We start from the raw sequence: 22,407 nt of genomic DNA, 5'->3' as shown, positions 1-22,407 counted from the left end.
TCCGCACACAGGTTCCGGAGTAGAGCGAGCCCAGGGATGCTCACAACCAGGTCGATTTCCCTCGGGCATGGGCACGAAGGGGTCGCCTAGAGAACCAGGTGCCGCAGAGGTGATCATTTGCACCTTTTCATCCCCGTAGGTGACGTGCCGCCAGCACCTTTCCACAGCCCTTCCGGTAACCAACGGCTCATGGCTACATGGGGCTAAGAGTCTCAGACTAGAGAACTCTGTGGTCCCTGCAGCCTCCTCCACGTCAGGACAGAGGACGGACAGGGGGGACAGAGAGAGAAAGACTACGACTCACTGGAATGATCTGTGATGCTTGTCTGCCCTCTTTTTCTGGTGTCTTGCATTTCCTGGTGCATTCTTGTCTTCCACCCACCAGGGGATCAAGGAGGAAATGAAGTAAAAGGAGACAAGGAAGAGGACAAACAAGGAGGAGGAAGACAGGGAGGAGGGCTGGGACTAGCATTTACTGAGTGCTTGTGACCTAAGCATCTTCCATCAATCTCATCTAATTAGCACGACAGTCCTATGTGATTTTTCTATTATGATTCACATCTTACAAATGAGAAAACACTCCAAGCCCTAGGAAGAGTACACAATTTACCCAAGTCACACAGCTGGCAAGTGGCTGGGATTCGATCACGCCTTGTACGTAAGGGTTCACGTACATATCCTTAAGCTTTCTGAAAGCCCTCAGCATGAAGGCAACCAGGCACGCCTTCCTCTTGAGGTGTTCCATGCCCCCAAATTCTGTCTCCTCCTCCCCACCCAGACCTTGCCTAAAAGGGCTATTCCTGCAAAATGGCTGAATTCGGCTAGATAATAAAACAGATATGCACATGCATTCATGCATATGTATCTGTGTTTAAGTCAACTGGCATTAAGATAAAGAGGAGTTATAGCTCTCTCCCAGCAGTACGCATCGAAACATGCTGGTGCACGTACACACACATACACACACACACACACACACACACAGCCCAACACTTAATCCTCCCAGAAACATTTGACTTTTGAAAGGATTGTTAATTTGAATTACTCCTCAACAAAAGACAAAGAAATCTATTTATTTCTTGAGAACTTCTCCTTTTATTTATTTATTATTTATTGGCTGTCACGATTTTGGCTGGAGTTTAAGAGCTTATCTTCACCATCTTCAAACAACTAATATCCACAAGATCAGAACCGTCCTCCACTATCAAATATGCACACAGTCCCTTACAGCTCCCTGTGCAATGAAGTTCACGTGTTACTTCTCCTGGGGATTGCTTTATGAGCTTCAACTTTATTATAGAATATAAAGTTGTCTCCCCGGTTAAAAGAATTCAAATTATCTCTAAACCATGCACAACTATTTTTCCTAGAAGGACCAAAAGTCAGACTTATGTGAGAGTAAAAAGTCAAACTTGGAAGGAAAGAGAAAGCACAGGTCAAAATTCCAGAGAATAATAATTTTTACACAAAGATGTTTGTGTTTGACCCCCCAAATTTTGATATATTACCTTCCCACCAGTAGTAATATAGGTTTGTATCATAAAAGCATTTCAGATCCCTCCAAAGCTAGGCTATAAAAATAGAAAGAGGAAAAGGGAAATAAGTGTTAAGAAGGACTATGTGAAATAAACTTTATAAAAGTCATTGTAACATAATCAATTCAAAAGTCAGTGTAATGTAATGTACTCGCTCCATTTTACAATATACAAGGTCACTGTCTTAGGTTCACCAAACCCACATCATTTGTTTTGTGGGCACCCTGCATGCTGTAAGAAAAAAATCTCAGGCAAGCAATGACTAAGCGGGATTTCAAAATTGGTTTCTTGGGGCACCTGGGTGGCTCAGTCAGTTAACCCTCCAACTTCAGCTCAGGTCATGATCTCGTGGTTCGCAGGTTTGAGCCCCATATCAGGCTCTGTGCTGACAGCTCAGAGCTTGGAGCCTGCTTCAGATTCTGTGTCTTCTTCTCTCTCTGCCCCTCCCCTGCTCACACTCAGCCTCTCTCTGTCTCTCTCAAAAATAAACATTAAAGTGTTTTTTTTTTTAATATTGGTTTCTTATTCTAAATTTAATTTGACTCATCTAGTGCATTATCTACATGGTTTCTCATTTCTCACTTCTATTGAAACAGCCTGAGTCACTATTTGGGTTTAAAATTTACAAAAGAAATGCTGTCTGCAGACACCAAGCCACTTGAGTCATTGATGTTTTCATAGCCAGAGTTTCTGAAATAGAAATGCAATCTGTAGGTGCTCAACAACTTGAGTCAGAGATATTTTTATAGCCCCATTTTCTTACAGAGACCAAAGGAGATTTTAGGGGTTTTCCCTCAGCATGACACAAATATTTTCAAAGCATGTACTATGAAAGACATTATGCTAGACTAAAGTACAGGGCCGAGTAAGACTTACTATCTAACCTTGAGGAGTTTGTTGTCCAGTTGAAAAAATAAAACACATTCATTTTATTGAACATGTATTGTGTTAAGGCAATGAATGCTAATGAAAAACAGGCTATGTTCCTTTGAGAAATATGGTTGGGGGAGAGGGAAATAACTTACATTGACAATACAGTGTAGTAAATGTTAAAATAGTCATGCACAAGGAGATCTGGGAGTGCAATGAAGATGGGGGTGGGAAGGGAGAGAGGTCATCTGGAGAACCGCTAAGCTAAATCTTAAAGGACAAGTGGAAATTAGAAGTTTACAAGATATCAGGGCACATGGGTGGTTCAGTCAGTTGCGCATCAGACTCTTGATTACAGCTCAGGTCAGGATCCCAGGGTTGTGGGATGGAGCTCTGTGCTGAGTGTGGAGGCTGCTTGGGATTCTCTCTCTCTCTCTCTCTCTCTCTCTCTCCCTCTGCCCCAACTCACACTCTCTCAAATATAATAATATAATATAATATAATATAATATAATATAATATAATATAATAAAAAGGAATTGAAAAGGAATGGAAAGGAAAGGAAATAGATAAGATAAAAATAAAATAAAATAGTTTACAAGATATAGTAGCCAGGAATTAACCCAGTTTAAAAAAAGGGTAGAGGCAATCCAGAAAGTAGAAACAGCACAGAAATGAGAGTTGAATGAAATAGCCAGATAACCTGGAAGACAAATTCTGATAAAAGCCTTGAAAAGGTCTACTGGACCTGGAGGTTGCCTAATCTGAACTTCCAAGGTTTTCAAGAGGCCTCAGGGGAATCTAGGCCCCCACTGATCATAGTAACAATTTCAGTAACACACCCTCATATGGGATTTCCCACCTTCCCTGTCTCACTCTCCTGCTTTCTCACTCTTGGAATTACTTCCTAAATAAATGATTTACACACAAGTCTTTGTTTCAAGCTCTGCTTTCTGGGAAGACAAAGCAAGACAAAATGATTCATATTTTAACTATAATGTGAGAAAGTCTTAAGGTGAATATCAACTATAGAAATACCTTAATACCTCCCATAATAGTTCACTAGTAGGTAAGGCTTAGTCACATGCAGGGCAAGGACTATGGATTTGTGTGTTAGCTACTGACTAAAGAACAGACTTGTATTTTGGGATTAGTTCTCAACCCACAAACTGAGGGAATGAAAGATGTTTTCATTACACAAAGCTCTCTTGTGATATAAATTTGTCCCAATGGAATTTGAACTAATGTAAGTCTGCACAAATGATGTATAAGAAACATCAATTGAAATGCCTGTTTTAGGGCGCCTGGGTGGTGCAGTCGGTTAAGCATCCGACTTCAGCCAGGTCAAGATCTCGCGGTCCGTGAGTTCGAGCCCCGCGTCAGGCTCTGGGCTGATGGCTCAGAGCCTGGAGCCTGTTTCCGATTCTGTGTCTCCCTCTCTCTCTGCCCCTCCCCTGTTCATGCTCTGTCTCTCTCTGTCCCAAAAATAAATAAACGTTGAAAAAAGAATTTTTTTAAATAAAAATAAAAAAAGAAATTAAAAAAAAGAAATCCCTGTTTTAAGGAGGGAAAAATTATTTTCTGAATAATAGAAAGATAAAGATTCTTCTTGGGGGCCAATTTTTGTTCATTTGAAACTCTCAGCAGCCAGAAATAATCTCTGAGGCAAAGGGGATTCCCCAGAAGGCTGCTGAACAAAACAAAAGCTTGGTCAAGGGAAACGTTGGGTGTGTTAGTGTGTGGAAATGATCCAGGACCTTTTTTTATTAGCAGGACTGGTTTTGGTCATTCAATAATGAGCACCCTGCGTGAACCAGACACCTTGCTAGGTACAGGAAGCAAACAAACCACCAAAACAGGCATATTCTTCTTTCCAGCGAGCATACATTTCTAGGGGACATAGACAATAAACAAATACAAACACAAACACATAGCTAGAAATTATGGTAGGCGTTGAGAAGTAGTATAAGGAGAGAGAATAAGGGAAAAGAGCAAATGGAAATTAGGGTCAGGAAAGAACTCTCTGGCAAAGCCAGATTGTGTGGAACCCTAAGAGTGAGTAGGAGGGAGTTAGCCAGATGAAAAGTAGGAGAACAAGGGGTCCAAAAGGAAGAACACACGTGCTCTAATTTCACAAGGAAAATTTAAGAAGAGCTCCGTTGGTTCACGGAAGAGTTTTAAAAATTAATGAGTAGGAACACGATAAGCGGGGGCCAAGAGTGGTGCAAGATGAAGCTGGAGAAGTGGGTAGAGACTAGCTATGTGGCTCCCAGAAGGTCATATTAAAATGTTTGAAGTTTATAGTAAATGCAGTGAAGGTCATGGAAACCATCTAGTCTAAACTTAAGCCGTATGCAAAAAAAAAAAAAAAAAAAAAAATAGGTATCATTAGCCTTCCTGTCAAAGACTGGATCCCGAACCACAACTGCCTGGGAATTTACTATTAAAACATCCGGGTTTGATGCTAGTATCCTAATGGGAAAACTGGCTCTACAGATCTAACTCCATGTTGATTTACCTTGATTGCACAGAACAGACTTATAAGACAAATCTGGGGCGAGCCTGATGTGAATTTCAAGTGAGAACCCTCACAGGGAGACGTGTTTAACTTCTAGGGATCAACTGGGATTAGGTAAAGAGAGAGGGGAGGGGCTTAACAATTATTTAGTATCAACCAGATACTAGGGACTATGTGAGCTGCCTCGACTTTTTACGTAATCTTCACAACCACCTTAGGAACTAAGCACACTCACCTCCATTTTACAAATGAGGGAAAGACAAATCAGAGAGATTAGGTCATTGGCTCTAAAGACACAGCTGGGAAGGCACACTTTGCCACCAGAGGTTAAGAGGGGGAGAAAAAAACCCTTTCATGCAGATCTTTATCTCGTCTTTGTAACCCCCTCGAAATGCCTGCCTAAACTTAGCAGACCATCAACAACTGTTTATTAGTTGATGAAATGACCAGATTGTGGCCATTCTGTAGCCTTAAAAAGAGGTCATTGGCGTCAAATAAACAATGAACTCATTAAGGACCACTTGTGAGACAATTAGGTCAAGGGGAATTTCAGTTGGCAAGCGTGGAAGTTGGGAGAGGGAACTTGGCTGCAGACTCGGCAAGGGCCCGTCGGTCACCCAGGGCCATGGCAGATCTGTCTTGAGGCTGAAGGCAACTCCTGGCTGCCAGGGTGCCAGCTTTGAGACAACTGGGTCCCTCCCCACCAGCACTACATCCTTCCTGGTTTCTTTCAATTTGCCTTTGAAGAACACAGCCAGGAAACCGCCGCTAGGTGTCCCCCGAGTAAAAATAATGAGAGACAAAGTACTTGGGCCCTTTGGGTTTTTTTTTTTTTTTTAATTCCAGTGGCGTTAACCTACAGTGTTATATTCACTTTTGAGAACTAACTTGACTTATGGGTCCAGGTTCTTTGACTCCTGGGCTCTTAGGGATAGGGTGGTACTGAGTAGTTCAACGGGAACAAACGACCTCTGTAAATGAAAGGGAGTTCTGTCAAGAAAGCGGCATTTAAGCTGCTCCTTTTCATTTTCAATTAGGGTCTGTATCACCCTGCCTAGGGAAGACAGGCCATGGAGGCCTGGAATGGGCAAACAGTGTTCTCGCCCAAACTGCCTGGCTCTCTGCAGGGCGCTGCACGGGACAGAACCCCTGGGCACCCCTGAGCCCTGGCAATTTCCTACTGAGCAAATGTAAACATAGAGAACGGTGCTCTGGCACGTTTCTAACATTTAAACATCTTAAAATTTAAATGAGGTGAATTGCAGCCATTGCCTTTTCCTGAAACAGCAGGTGCAAGTGCCTTGTTTTCTTTAGTTATGGCACGGGCAAACAGAAAAGCATGATTTGGCAAAGTGTGTCCCAAGTCGGCAAAGCTACAAACACAGACTTCTCACCTTGGGCTCTCCGGGCTCGGCGTCCCCTTTCCTCTTCACCTTCCCGCAGGCCCCTTCTCCTTTCCAGTCTTTTTCCCCATCTCCCCTCTTTTGTCTCTCCTCTTCCATTTTCTCCCGCTTTTAACCATTTTTATGCACACACAGAATCAATCTTCTGATTATGATCTTTGACACATTCAACAGAAATAAGTCCTTGCCCTGGCTTTAAAGAGTCAGGAAAGGGAGGGGAGGGTGGGGGGAAAGAGACCAGAAAAGGAAAGGAGAAAGAAAAGATTTAGAAAACAGGTGCCTCTATCTGCATGCACCTGCCCAAAACTTAAGCAGGAAAATGGGCCACCAAGGGATGGGGGTAGTGACAAAAGCCTAGAGGTCCGCTTCCCTTCACTTTCCCTGCTTCAACTGCTGGACTCCTATATCATGTTGTAGGAATTTCTAATCTAACCGCAGCCAGATGACTCACACTCGCCGACTGGCTCCCTAGGCTTCCACAAAACACCTGGAAAGATCAACCTAACCCAGAAAACAATCTCTCCCCAGGTTAACCTTTCAAGGCAGGTCGGGGAATTTTCAGCACTCGCTTCCATCTTATTCGCCAAAGATTCATAAGCCTTAATCTTGGTTTCAGACATAGTTGTATCTGAGAGTCCAAAACAATTTCCAAACGAAGTGATGAATGGCCACAGACTGGGCTTGCTTCTGCCTGGAGAGGAAAACTGAAATGACCTTGTTTGGGTCCAGAGAGAGCTGAGACGCCTATGAAAGGGCACCCTGTTTGCTTACAGAAGCTGGCTCTCTGGCTCCTCAACGCATTCCTCCTGTCAAGCACCTCAGTGGCCCCAGGTTGCCTTTCAGGGACATGTCTTCTTTATCTCCTTAAAGCCTAAGAGGACCTGTAACTAAATTCTAAGTGCAAGCCATAAGGGAAAGAGAAAGTGGGGTCCACAGAGGCTAATTCAAAACTTAAATGTTGACTAAACCCCAAAGAAACAATCCTATACCGGTTCGCCTTTACTTTTTGTATGAGAATCAGAAGGGAAAAGGAATTAAGGAAATACTTTTTGGGAAGTGCATAGGGGAATCCTGAATTTAGAAACTCTAGATGTAAAAGTAAATCATACATGCAAACCAGTAACTACTTTTTCAACTCTTGTTTCTAAGATAACAGCTAATGTTTATCAAGTGCTTCAAATACTCCTGGCTCTGGGTTAGGGGCTCTACAAACATTGATTAATCTAATACTCTCAACAACCCTAAAACGTGTATATAATTTTTTAATTGAGGTATAATTGACATATGTTAGTTTAAGGTGCACAGTGTGTTAATTTGATACATTTATACATTGCAATGGTATCACCACCATATATCATTATTGTGTCCTTAACAGGAAAGCTGTTTCTCAGAAAGATCTGAAACTTTCCTTGAAGTGAACAGCAATTTCCTCTGACGTAATTTGCCTGAGGCCCTGAGCATGCCTGAGAGCCTGAGGGACCTGGGTATTAGGAAAAACTGAATTAGAATTTAAGATGGGAAATTAGACCATTTATTAATTTTCAGACCTTCAGAAATGAAAACACCTAATATTTCTCATTATACAAAGGAGAGAAACATATGTTTTGACCATCCCCTGTTTTTGCCTTTCTCTCATTTAGAAGATTATCCATATTCTCTCCCAGTAGACTCTGTAACTCATTCAAAATATCCATGGGTGCAGAGCTAGCAGGCAAATGTCCAAAATTTGAACCCGAGACCATCCAGTTCAGAGCCTGGACTCCCATTCGTTTCCCAGGCTGACTTTCCACCTTTGGCATCTTTCATGCCCCTGCCAGGGTGACCAGGTTTGAAGGGTAGAGGGACTGTAACTTTTATAAATCTGAGTACTCTTGTGTGAATGAAGGGGAACGACTGGGAAACGCCAATGGAATGAAGGAAAATGGACTGCCATAGCCAAGTTGCATTAGAAACTGGCTTGTCTTTAGGAAAGCCTATCCACAAGACATTTTCTGAGGTCTTTTATTTCAGTGCTACTCAGTGTTGCCCAAGGGCCTCTGCGTGAGATAAAGACAAAAATTGAGAGTGTGTAGAAACCTTTAGTAGTCCCATATCATCCAAGCAAAAGATTCTATATGTCCAAAAGTATGTCTGCCATGGATTGGAAATAAAAACAACCGGTTCTTCAAGACAAACAGTTCAAGAATCTTTAATTTAGTCCATTAGGATCTTGGTAGGTGTTTCCAGGTCTCCCTCATAAGGCTGAAGAATCATCCAGCGAAACCCAAGTCGACTGTCACCCTTGTCCAAATAAAACCTAAGTTTTCCCAAGGGCGTGACTTTGTTTTGCCCACTGCTCCATCCCTGGTTCCTAGAATCATGCCTGATGTTCAAGGAATATTTGTTGAATGACCAAAATGCACTCATTTCTCAGTGGGAAGTGCCCAAAATCTTGTCCAGGAGTTGCCCTTGTCCATTTTTCAAGTGGGCCTCATGACAACCCCGGTGATGGCTGGTCCTCTACACCTAGACCACCACCTCACCTTCCTCCCATCTCCACTCCTCACCCAGCCCAGACCTCCACCCCCACCAGGAAGAGAAGTAGGACAAATTATTGCCATTTATTCCCCCAGATGAGTTTCAGAATCATTTGGGCATATTTTCCCAACTGTTCCATTGAGATTCTGACTGACATTACACTAAGCATATAAACTAACAGGAAAAGATACACATCTTTACCACATTGAGTCTTTTCACGCATGAGCATGATATGTCTACTTATTTTCTTGTCTTTTTATTTTTATTTTTTTATGTTTATTTATTTTTGACAGAGAGAAACAGAGCACAAGCAGGGAAGGGGCAGAGAGAGTGTCTGTGTCTCCACACAGAATCCAAAGCAAGCTCCAGGCTCTGAGCTGTCAGCACAGAGCCCAACGTGGGGCTCAAACTCACAAGCTGTGAGATCATGACCCGAGCTGAAGTAGGAAGCTTAACCAACTAAGCCACCCAGGTGCCCCATTGTCTTTTTATAACTCGTAGTAAATTTTGTAGTTTTCATATACTTTCTGCATATTTATTGGTAAACTAATTTTAGGATGATTTATTTTTATAGTTGTTATCGTGTATGGGGTCTGCCTACTGTTTTGTTTTCTAATTCTTAGTATAAAGGAAGAAAGGAATCATTTTGGTAATATTTATTTTACATCTCTTCACTTTAAGTGTTGACTGATTTTCATTTGATTATCTTGGGTGTAATATCATAATATCAACAACTGATCATTTTATCGTATGCCATTTCCTTCCTCTAGCTGTACCTCTTTTTCAGCTCTTTTTCTTATTGCATTTAGGAGAGTAAATTCTTCTTAAATAAACTTTTTGGTTGGGGAGACATTTAAGATGCAACAGAAAAAATTATGAGAGTCTACAGGGATGCTGCCAATGTAGTACTTAGAGGAGATTTATTGCTCTTGATGCCTATACTTGGGAAGGGGAAAAACAAGAGAAACAATAAATTAAGTCAATACCTGATAAACTCTGTCCCCTTTAAGTTACAAACCAAGAGAGAGAAGAAAATGAAGTCAGAAACTTAAAATGGAGGAATGCAAAAAAGAATTGGTTAAGAAAAATATCCTTCACCATAAATAGTTTAAGAAGCACTAGTTTACTACAGTAAGGTCTTGGTAAGTACCTCTGGGTCTGCCTTATAAAGCTTAAGAATCATTAAACAAAAGCCACTTTATAAACAGACATTTTCTTTCAGCCAACAGACTACTCTCTAAAGTTCTTGAAGCCTGTAGGTCTTGAAAATAAAACTGATACCAATAATAGTCATTTTTGAACTTATGTTCCAATGATATATGCGAAATGAAATACAAAATTGTGATGAGCCACTATCTGCGTATGTTTTAAGAATGGTGGATTTCATGTGCTCAGGCAGTTCAGCCAGAGTCCTTGGTCATTCTTGATAAGAGTCAGAGCTATTCCTTGCATGCCCTATAAAAAAGAAAGAAAGAAAGAAAGAAAGAAAGAAAGAAAGAAAGAAAGAAAGAAAGAAAGAAAGAAAGAGAAAGAAAGAAAGAAAAAGCAAACCCAGTGGGCATTTCTTCTAGAGTACCTGCAGAAACCAGCTCCAGGAATTGCCCTGATGAACAGGATCGACCCAGTCTTCTTGAAGATACAGAGGCGGTGGAAACAGCCCTCGTGGTGCTTCATCAGCATGCACTAGAAGGTGAGCAAATGTCACTTATAACCTGCCTGTGTCAGTCCTTTGCTCAGTGAAGAAAATATCTCCCTGATGAATTTTGAAATTCTATGTTTCCCATCAGGAAAGCCAGGGTGGGAGGTTTCATTTGTACCTCTGGGGAGCTCTGGAACATGAAAGCAAATATATTTAATTAAATGTGCCTCTAGGTTGGTAACACTTCAGGATCTTGTCAAAATGAAACACGAGATCTTTTCTGGAACTTTTGGCATCTTCATCCAAGTATCCTCAGTATTCTGAAACAAGTATGATTGGCCAAATATGAGGAATAAGATGTTTGCAAAAAGGAGCAAAAATATGTGAGAAAGAGGAAATAAACATAATTTCCAAGAGTGAAAATCTAATTGCCACAATTAAAAACTCACTAGATTATTTAAATAGCAGATGAGAATAAGCCAAAGAAAGAACTGGCAAACTAGAAGCTGGATTTCAGTAAATTATGCTTAATACTTCACCGAGAGACAAAAAGTTGGAAAATATATGTTAAGAGATGTGGAGGATAGAATGAAAAAAAGGCTAACAGTTGTCCAATTAGAGTTCCAGAAAGAGAAAATAGAGAAAATTGGATTGTGTTAGTTATCAATAACCATGTAACAAATTACCCTAAAATTCAGCTGCTTAAAAACAACAAACAGCGGTGCCTGGGTGGCTCAGTTGGTTAACCAACCAACTCTTGGTTTCAGCTCAGGTCATGATCTCACAGTTTTGTGAGTTCAAGCCCCACATTGGGCTCTGCGTTTGCAGCACAGAACCTGGTTGGGATTCTCTCTCTCTCTCCCTCTCTGCCTCCCAACTCAAGCTGTCTCTTTCTCAAAATAAATAAATAAACTTTAAAAAATAAAATAGCAAAAACAACAAGCAGTTGTTTCTCATGGTTTCAGAGGGAAGTTTCAGTTTTCGTGTCAGGAATCTGAGAGCTGCTCACCTGAGTAGTTCAGCATCTCACAGGAGTTCAGGGTCTCACAGGAGGTTTGAGTCTTGCTGTCAGCCAATGCTGCAGTCACCTAGAGTTTGACTAGTTCAATTAGTCAGAATGATATAAAAATTATAAACCCGTATGTAGCTACTAACATGGCCTCCTAACATACAAAGCCAAAAAATTAACGAAGTTGCAAGGGGAAGTTGACAAATGCACCATAAATGGGGGGAATTTTAACACACCTTCTACACAATTAATAGATAAAGCAAACTATTATAATCATGGGAATAAAGAATATTTGAACAAACACAACTAATAATTTATGTAATGGGGACAAATTAAACCCTGCACACATTATGATCAGAGAACATATTCTTTTCAAGCATACGTGGAACATTGATGAAAGCTGACCACATATCATACCATAAAAAGATTTTCAGTAAATTTCAGTCAGTATACTTCAAACCATATTCTATTTGTTCAATGCAATTATATTTGGAATAAGTGAAAACAAATATTACAAGAAAATAGATTTGGGAAAAGTCATAAACATAATTTATTAAATAATCAAAAGATTAAGAAAAATCATAATGAAAATTAGAATAAAGTTAATACTAGACTGCAACTCTGATAAAGACAAAAGCTATGTGTGTTTAATAACTTTACATTCTAGAATTTAGCAGGGACCTCATCAGTAATTGTCAAATAAATATCTGAATGGATTTGAGTCATAAAAGTTAAAAAATATTGCATGTAACTATTTATTACATTCTTGTTGCTGCCTGCATTTTTCTGAGGTAATTTTAAAAAATTGTCCTCTCACACCTGTCAGAATGGCTAAAATTAACAACACAAGAAACAAAAGGGGTTGGCAAGGATGTGGAGAAAGAGGAACCCTCTTGCACTGTTGGTGGGAATCCACATTGGTGTAGCCCCTCTAGAGAACAGTATGGAGATTCCTCAAAAAACTATCAACAATAGCCAAACTATAAAGAGAGCCCAAATGTATATCGACTGATGAATGGATAAAGAAGATGTGGGGTGTGTGTGTGTGTGTGTGTGTGTGTGTATGTATATATATATATATATATATATATATATATATAGGAATATTACTCAGTCATCAAAAAGAATAAAATCTTGCCATTTGCAACAAGGTAGATGGCGCTAGAAGGTATTATGCTAAATAAGATAAGTCGAACAGAGAAAGACAAATACCACATGATTTCACTCATATGCAGAACTTAAGAAACAAAACAGATGAACATATGGAAATGTGGTGGGAGAAGAGGAGAGAGGGAAATAAACCACAAGAGACTCTTAACAATAGAAAACAAGCTAAGGGTTGATAGAGGGAGATGGGTGGGAGATGGGCTAGATGGGTGATGGGTATTAAGGAGGGTATTAAGGTATTAAGGAAACACTTGTTGTGATGAGCACTGGGTGTTGATGTAGGTGACCAATCACTGAATTCTACTCCTGAAACCAATATTGCACTCTATGATGGCTACCTAAAATTTAAATTTAAAAAATGTTTATTTTAAAAAGTCCCCTAGATGTTGTTATATTGCGAGATGTCCCTAGCTGAGTTCTTTAAAAAGTCAGCTTGCAGGAAGATTAGTTAGATTATTTTTTTCCCCTTCAGTTTTACGGAGACGTAATTGACAAGTCAAAATTGTATATATGTAAGGTGCACAACTTGATGTTTTAATATACATATACATTGTGAAATGATCACCACAATCAAGTAATTAACATATTACTTTTAATTTGTTTAAATTAAACAAATTAATTTGGTACCTTCTTTTTAATTTGTGATGAACACTTATCATCTACCCTCCTAGCAAATTATAGGTATAAAAGTACAAAATGAAGTATTGTTAACTATAGTCAATGTGCTGTACCTTAGATCTCCAGAACTTATTCATCGTGCATACCTGAAACTTTGTAACATTTAACCAAACTGTCTCCCATTTCCTCTATCCCCTCTGCCCCCAATTACCTGGCAATCACCGTTCTGCTCAGTGTTTCTATGAGTTCAACTATTTTAGATTCTACAGATAAGTGAGATCATACAGTATTTATGTTTCCGCATTTAGCATAATGTTCTCCAGATTTACCCATTTGTCACAAATGGCAGGATTCCTTTCTTTGTAAGGGCCAAATAATATTCCATTGTACAATGCGTGTAATTTTTGTAATGACCATAACAGGTTGAAGCAACTATTTTCATGAAATCTGTTTTTAAAAAGAAAAAAATATTAATTATAAAATAAAGGAAAACATTAGGAACAATCTATTTTCACCTGGATACAACTACACACATAAAAATGCTATTGTTTCAGAAGGTGAATCATATATCATAGTGAGTGAAACGGCATGAAAATGTTACATTCAGTTAAATCTCCACATTGTCCCTGTGTACTTATCTTCATAAATTCTACAATTTTTATCAGTTCCCAAGGAAACACTGGCATAAATATTTCTGAACCAACTACCTATGTGCTCAGGAGAGGAAATAGGACCGAGTAATGAGCATTTGTTCTAGCTGAAGATGTCTGAAATTGGCTGGAAATGTGCCTTTTTTTTTTTGCATTCTGTAATCCAAGCTTAATTTTTTTAAGGATAGCAGGGATATCACTTGCAAAACAGAAATGGAGGTTTATCTTTCACAGTCTAAAGTATTCCAGTAAATCATAAATCAACTGGTCATTTCTCTATTTAATGATTTACCACCTTATCAAGAGCATCTCCTTGTTAGCTTTTTATGAGGCTTATCATCTAGAGCCAGTCTCCAAAATTAGAGGCTAATAAATTATTAGCTACATGTCTAGATGTGCAACAGCTGACTGAGGAGTAATAAAAGATCCCTCCTTCCTTACCATTCAACTGGGTAATTAGTTTGTATTCACCAGCACAATGTTGTAAAGATCTGGAAGCGATTCTATTCATGCATTCAGTACAGGCAGCTGAGGGGAAGGTCTGGTCAAAACAGCTTTGGAGAAAGAAGCTCAGTAATATTTGACTGTTTCTTCTGATCACATTTAGAAGTCTCAGACCTCTACCTCCCTCTGTCATCCGTCTGTAGACAGAGGCAGATATTGATATTTTTATTTACAATTCTGAAAACCATGGGCTTTTCAAGCATGCTGTCAAATTTCACCATTCCTGATTCGGGTTCCACTAATTTCAGAAGTCCAAATAATGCTAGCAATAGCTGCAAAAAGGCCACTTTTTAAAAGCAGATCCTTTCTTTCCTGGTAAATTTGCAAGTAAATTATGTAAATATATTTTAAGGGAAGAAGATGTTTTCTATTCCCTTAGACAGTAAAAGTTTTCATGCATCTGAGAAATATCCTTTCTAGCCCAATCTAGATACAGATAGAGTAGATAGCTAGGTAAACAGATGGAAGGAAGGAAGGAAGGAAGGAAGGAAGGAAGGAAGGAAGGAAGGAAAAAAGGGAAGGGAAAGGAAGGGAAGGGAAAGAAAGAAAGAAAGAAAGAAAGAAAGAAAGAAAGAAAGAAAGAAAGAAAGAAAGAAAGAAGAAAGAAAAGAAAAGAAAAGGAAAAAGAAATGAAAAGAAAGAGAAAGAGAAAGAAAGAATCTGCAGATCACTAGGGACCTAGGACCTACCATCATTCTTGTTTGTAGATCTAGAAACTTGATACGCTTGATTTTCTTGGGATGATCAGCCTCCTGGAAGCTGACTCAGCCTAACAATCCCACAGAAGAATATTTATGTTGATATTTACAGTCATTTTAAAATTTCACTGGAAGAATACTCCCTGACCAAGGTCTAAGGCCAATCGCCTGCCTTCTTATGGAAAGACATATTCAACAGAAAAGTTTGGTCAGTGGAGAAAGAATTTGAACCCAAGGAGTTGGTATTCTGTGGCAGAGGTCACTATTAACATTACAGAAAAAACAGAACAGAGTAACTAACGTAGGTGAGCTGATGGCCGAAGCAAAAGGTTACAAACAGCCCTGCATTCTCCGGGTCACCACATTCAAGATTCAGTCCAGAGATCTGAAGGGGCAGAAACTCAGTGCTGATGGTGCAGTCACGGAAGATCAACCAAAGAGGGAATAACCCTTGTGGATATCATTCACAATAGCTGAGTGCATATGGCAACACTCGCCACAAAATGTTTCCTGCTTTTCACTTTCCTGATACATGGTAGGATTATCTTCCCTCCCACCACCATTGATATTAGACATGCTCTTTAGTTTAGCCAAGAAAATATAAATAGAAGTGAAATGTGTCATTTCCAGGCTGAAGCTCGAAGAAGCAGGATGTTATTTGCCTGCTATGGTTATTATGGATGCACAGAAAGGACTACAAGGAGCAAGCAAGGCCCTGTGTCAACCTTTGTTGGGCATGTGTGTGAGAAAGAAAGAAATAATTGTTGGACTAAGCCCCTGAGACATTGGGGGTATTACTGAACATAATCCAACCTACCCTTCCTGTTGTGGTATATGTCCTGAAATTAAGAAATATTTTACATTAAGGCTTCTTAGAGTCAGGGTACATTGATAACCTAATTAATACTTAGAAGGTGACTTGCTTTTTATATAATCAGAACAAAGAGAGCTGAATAGTGTTTTGAGATGCCTGGGAAAGCATAATGGCCCCCTCCTGCACTGTAATAGAGCATACTCTCTGGTAATGGCATTAGATCCACCTGCCAAACACCTCATTTACTCATTCATTCATTCATCCATCCCAAAATATGTATAGAGTGCTTACTACATGCCAGACACTGTGCTGGATCCTGGGGCTATGAAAGGATTGAGACAGTCCCGCTCCTTACGTATGGACTTAGCCTCTTGACTCTCATTCTTCTAGATTCCATGTAGACCATGTACTTTAAACCAGCACATATTCCTTTATCATAACCGTTTAGTATCAAACTGCCACTTTCCTTAGTCATGTTTTTGTTCTAAACACACACTCTACATCAGTGCTTCCCAAACTGTCATGTTTCTTTTCTGCTCAATTCCAGACTAGGGCTTAAGTAAAATACTATACAATAAAAATAAGTTACCAGAAAAATATTTCGTGTGATTGAATGCCAACACAATGGCGATAAGCTATAAAAGTTTCTAAGTCATTACTTGCAGTTTCGGGACTTCTTTCCTTCCAGGTGGACAAAAGTTCACCGACCATCGCTGGTCTGTGGACTATTCTCTGAGAAGGACAAGCAGTGAGGACCTAAGCCAACTAAGGTTTCTGTTTTCATTTGTAAAACCATCTGCCTCTTAATTACCAAAGTTAAAAAGTTTCATGTGCTGGGTACCTCTTCCGATGAGCCCCCATTGCCTATTCAGCTAACCACTTGCATCATTCTTTAGTTAATGTTTTTTCCAATCACCTCACTTTTTATATGGATACATTTTTTAAAAATGTCTACTCCATGTAAATAGAAAATCTGTTTCACTTACAATAAATAAGACGTAACTTACAATAAATAAGTGAATAATAAATGAGTGAAAATCTGTTTCACTTACAATAAATAAGACGTGCAAAGAAGGGTTATGAATAAGTAATTATTCAAGCCTAGGGAAAGAGAGGCGGTCGCCTGCTCCGAGGAGAACTTAAATCTTACTAATGTGGAACTAAAACTTCCTACTTGACATAATCAGAAAACTGAGAGAAAACTAAAGAGAGCTTTTACTCATTATGTATTTCAGTGCTATGTAATCCTCTATTTATATTTCCATCTAAAACCATTTTAAGGACCAAACAGTAGTCTCTCTATTCTTCAGAAAACAGGGCAATATTTTAACTTGCCCAATCTGAGGGCTATTCCAAGTTGTCCACCACGTCTACAGTCACCAATCTGGTGGTCATAATCACACGGATAACTGAACACAAGCATCGAATGTCACCGCTTCCTTTCCTTGGTAACCCTGTCATAGGGACTACTGGCGCTGTAGGCCATAGGCTTACTTCAATTCTGGAAGTAACACTCTCCTCAGGTCTAAACAGTCTTTATGAGATTTTTTTTTTTTTTCAGCAGACCTCATGCCCAACATGGGGCTTGAACTCACAACCCAAGATTAAGAGTCTCATGCTCTTCGAACTGAACCAGCCAGGCGCCGCTATGAGACTTTTGGGAGTCCGACCATGAGTACCCAACTAACCTGTATTTTCTTCCTTCTTCCAATAATGATCAGTTTCTTTTCCTGATGAGACAAGAAAAATAGTTTTTAAAGACTGTAATTCCCCCTCAGGCTCCTTTGTAGCTACAAGGAGAAAGATTAACTCTTACCCACTTATTTTTTACTGCTTTAAGTGACTTAATCATAATCCACAATTTTTTAAAAGAATATTTTGCATGGTGGATACACAAAAATATTTACAGAATCCACCAGCAGTTAGATGCCATGATTAAATTAGGCGATTCACAAAATTCACGTGGTTTTAAAAAAAATCATGATCCACAATTATAATATTGGTCATATCAGACAGACCTTAGAGGTTTGGCTTGGCCTCTCTGTTTTCACGTACCTACAACACTATCCAACTCTGAGCATCACTTTGACGTCAGGGAGCAGGAATTCTAAGGACAGAAGAAGAGGCATTTAGCCTGAGTTTACAATTCAAGTTGTGAATTCTCCGTTAATTACCCCTAACTAAACTCCAGACCCAGGCTGCTGTGTGCACTAGCTGCAAATACGCACAGTGTGAATATTTAAGTTTGTGTGATATTCCCAGAGACGTAAATATGAGCTGAATCTTTACAACAACGGAGAGATCCTTCCGGAGGCATCGCTTACCTAATGTTGACCTCTTATCAAAGAATTTTTTTCCCCAACTAACTGTTTCAAATAAATGCTAACCATACAGGGTCTCTTCTCTCCCTTCAGGATATACAAACCACAGAATTCCGATGACTCACCCCAAAATAGCTTATGAATATGCCAGGGGCGGAAGGGCATGCTGTTTGGTTCTCTAAAACTTCCTGCCAAACTGTAGAAACTGAACATACACAGATATTTGGGGACTAACTGTGAGTAATAGTGAGAATTTAATCCCCTTTAGTCTTCTGAGTTAGCAACAGCTTGCCTAACATGTCCGGTTACATCCTGTTTGCTATGCATGTGACTCCTCAAAAAAATAATAATATAATATTAATAGCACAATGTTTCATTGTTAAGACTGCTATTATCTATGTCAATGGTTCTCAAACATTGGCAGCCATTTGTAGACTAAGGTCACTTCTTGGAAGAGCTATAAATTCGTGGCTTTATGAAACAAACATATTATTATTATGTCTTTGAAATAAAAAGCCAGGATTCAAGGTATGGAATTTTAAGGCACCCAAGTCCTTAAAAGGGAAAGGCAGTTATGTATATTGATTAGAATCTTGAGTTTGAATCAGTTCTTTCGCCACCTAGGCCACATTTTGCAGGTACTTGGCCTAAGTCCTAATTTCCCCATATGTAAAATGAAGAGAATGGTAATACTGTCCATATTTAAGGTTAGAATTCTAGGTCCATACAGTGGGGATTAAATAGGGAACATCCCTAAATAAGGACTACTGCTAAGTAGCCCAATAAATAAATTATCTAGTGCCATCTCTTTTCACAAATAAAGAATCTGAAGACCAAAGCTACGAAGTGCCCTATGAACAGCCACTCACTCCTCACAGCAATGCCAAGGAAAAGCCCTATAAATGCTGTGGGTAAAAACGGGCTCTGAATCCGGTCAGCCCAAATTCAAGCCCCAGTTTTCATTCTTGCGAGCTGTATAACCTTGGGCAAGTCACTTAATTTTTCTGTGCCCCGATCTTCTCATCTATTAAATGTTAAAATAATATTTAAATATTAAAGCAATAGTAAAGTTTATTAAAATATAATTAAAATAAGAAGGGTATTATTATTAAATAATATTAAACTATTAAAATTATTATATCAATATTAAAATAATAATAGTATTTTTCTCACAGGGTTGTTAGGACAGCCTAAGAATGTAACATGTAATAGTGCCTGGCGTGTACTGACTAATCAATAAATACTACTACACCGATATGGAAAAGTTCTAGTTCTTCTAAAAACAGATTTTAGAGTAAAATACACGTCCACAATGGCAGGCTTGAAAAAGCTATATCCATAAAAGCAACCCAAACCTAAAAAAAATAAAATAAACCACTCAAAAATTTATTTAATGCAATTTACAAGGTCATCGGAATACGTACCGATGTCTTTTCAGATTAAGGTATGTGTCTTCTTTAACCACGTTTAGGTGTCATATTTCCCTTCTCTTATCGAGAAAGGATACCAAAAAACAACTTAATATTTCAAACAACAGCCACAATTGTTCAAGAGTCATTTTGATCGGACTTTGAAAAGAATGCCGGTATCCAGTTGCCCTTGACATTTGTGGAGGAAGTATAAGGCAATGGGAAAAACACCAGACTCCCCTTTCCAGTCTAGGCTTTGCCATTTAACAAGCTATAGACAAGCTACTCGATCTCTGAGTCGCCATCTATAAAATGGGGACAGCTTCTGCCTTGTTACACATACTACACGGAAACAAGTGTGAGACATGTTTCATAAATAGACTTTGTTCTATTTATATGCATGATTTGTTATGGTACTTTACCTGAGTAGTTTGTTCAAAACTGTTCTGCAATAGTTAAGCGTCAGAAATATACTTTCCTTTGCTTATTACATACTCAAAGGACACAGAGACTCTCATTTTAAGGAGATGTGTAGAAGAGAAACAGGAGAAAACCTTTCAATCTCAGAGAAAGAAAGAATTTGAAACTTACCAGTATTGACACGTGACAAAGAGGCACACAAGACTATATACTTCTCCATCTCTTGACAATAATTCGTACCCATAATAGACGGTTAAGATGTATCTGTTAAAAGAATGGGCAAGACATGAATTAAAGGATTTATGGTGTCCTAAATTATTTTAGGATTTTAGGCTTTATTGTGTCTAAATTGACACAATTAGTATACTCTCGTTGACACCACTTTATCCCTACTCCCACCCAATTAGTCCCTGATTTGAAAATCACTGACCCAGGCACAGCCATTGATGACCTCCGAGAGCTATATGCCTATAACTGCTAGCACCGTAACAAAAGGTTTAAAATGGGACCGTGGAATCAATAAAGAATTTCTCCTAAACTCATCATTTGTTTTCTAAGCAATAGACTATACTTTGTCTTTGAATTGTCTTAAAATTCTGCAAGTGATTTCAATCCTGAATTGAAACCAAGAGGTCAAAGGACCTGAGAAACCATACTTCCTACCCTCATAGACGTCATTTCCAAAAGTGAGAGAGAAAAAAAAAATATCTGCATGACCTTTGTACTCCATTTGTCTCTTGAAGCACCATAAAAACATGAGAAAGAACGTTTTGTGATGCGGGATGGGGGCCTGGACAGGTATGGACCCTCACAGCTCCTCACACCTCCTAGGAAAAAACCTGCTGAACAGAACTCTGCTTGAAGACTTCAGGGAGCATCACAGTTCAGGCTCCTCCCTCCCAGTCACACGGGACCCAAAGATCAGATGGAGACTGGGCTTCAGCGTTGCACGTGTTTGCTGGCACAGCGTCCTCAGTACGTCAGAGCCTCACCTGACACTGACTCATTGCTGGGTGGAAAGCCAAGGCCTAATTGTGTTGGTCATATGTAACTTGCCACTTCCAGCCAAGTATTCCAAGCCCTTTCAGAAATAGTCCACCAACTTGCTTTCCCACTATACCCTGGAATAGACCCCACAGACTCCTGAATTCTTTGCCTCTGAGAGTTTACTCCTGCCTCTTCTGATGGCTGCCCCCCCCCCCCCACGCCCGCCCGCCCCTGCCCTTGCCCTGTTACTGCCGACCTCTGTGTCATACTTAATGCAGAGGCTGGGAGGCTCCTCTTTGTGGGCTCTCAATAAATATTCATTCCACTCAATTCAGTCACTCTCAGAGATAAGAGGCAGCAAGGATTACCAGATTTCCTAAATACATCTGAAAACCCATTGCCTGGGGTCAGGGTGACAGGAGGTTGCTTCTTTACTGAAAAACCAATTTTCTCAAATGCACAGCAGTAAGCCTCAGTACAGATACTGTGTCTTACTCGAGCTTTATACAAAATTCAACACGTCTGTCACAGGAGCTTATGGCTTCCAAGGCAGAAAATCTAAATCCGTAACAAATTTCTCCCAAAGTAATAGATGGTTCAAAGAGTCGAACCCAACACGAAATACGTATTGGACAAAAATAGCAAAGAGTCAGCTCTTATTTCTTGATATTTCAAACCATATGTTCACCCATTTTCCATGGTAGATTCCTTGTCCTATTTGTTTGTGTACACACTGTGCCTGCCATGTGCCAGGAACATACATATTTTGGATTTTTTTTTTGGTCACAGAAATAAAGAACAGATGGGTATGGGATTGCGAGAAATCAGGAAAAGCAACTGAAAAAGGAAAGAAAAAAGAAAGACTAAACCTGTGGCAAATCAACATTTATTCTATGAGCATGAGCACTTTAGTATGATTTTTGTGTGAATTAACATCTTAAGTCTAAAAAGGAGCCTCTGGAGCCCAATTCTGTATACAGTGGAAAAAGAGACATAACACCTAAGCCTTGAACCCAAGAGAGTAAATTGGGAACAGGAATTTTCAACACACACTGTTAAAAAAAAAAAATACCAAAGTTATTTATGATAAAAGTACTGGACATGTGGCCAAACAAAGCTAATTTACCCAGGACTGGCATATTCCACATTTCTATAATTTGAGAGGCAAGAAAGGCCATGATAGGCAACAGTACAACGTGTGTGTGTGTGTGTGTGTGTGTATATATATATATATATATATATATATATATATAAACAAGCCAATAAGAAAAAGTAGGTGGGCCTCAAAAAATTGTGGGGGGGGGGGACTTAAACAAAATAGAAAAGAGA

At 39.4% G+C, this 22,407-nt stretch overlaps 1 long non-coding RNA gene across 4 annotated transcripts in view; it reads right to left on the bottom strand.

The window, feature by feature from the left end:
• Positions 1-9,483: 9,483 nt before the first annotated feature.
• Positions 9,484-22,407, bottom strand: part of LOC121034527 (uncharacterized) — a 132,444-nt gene continuing 119,520 nt past the window's right edge. For 2 of the 4 annotated variants that reach the window (XR_005792487.1, XR_005792488.1), the window contains 5 exons: positions 20,263-20,355; positions 17,630-17,671; positions 11,491-11,580; positions 10,419-10,525; positions 9,484-9,783 (listed from right to left, as the gene is read on the bottom strand). This is a non-coding gene — a long non-coding RNA (uncharacterized LOC121034527). Of the gene's footprint in view, positions 9,784-10,418; positions 10,526-11,490; positions 11,581-12,939; positions 13,723-17,629; positions 17,672-20,262; positions 20,356-22,407 lie in introns of those variants that run through there. The other 2 variants (XR_005792490.1, XR_005792489.1) reach the window with 2 other exon arrangements.

This window comes from Herpailurus yagouaroundi, unplaced genomic scaffold (assembly GCF_014898765.1).
Source record: "Herpailurus yagouaroundi ecotype Mexico unplaced genomic scaffold, PumYag 160, whole genome shotgun sequence".
Taxonomy (NCBI): Eukaryota; Metazoa; Chordata; class Mammalia; order Carnivora; family Felidae; genus Herpailurus; species Herpailurus yagouaroundi.
Note: the sequence above shows the minus strand (reverse complement) of the source record. Positions and strands in the feature narration are given on the sequence as shown.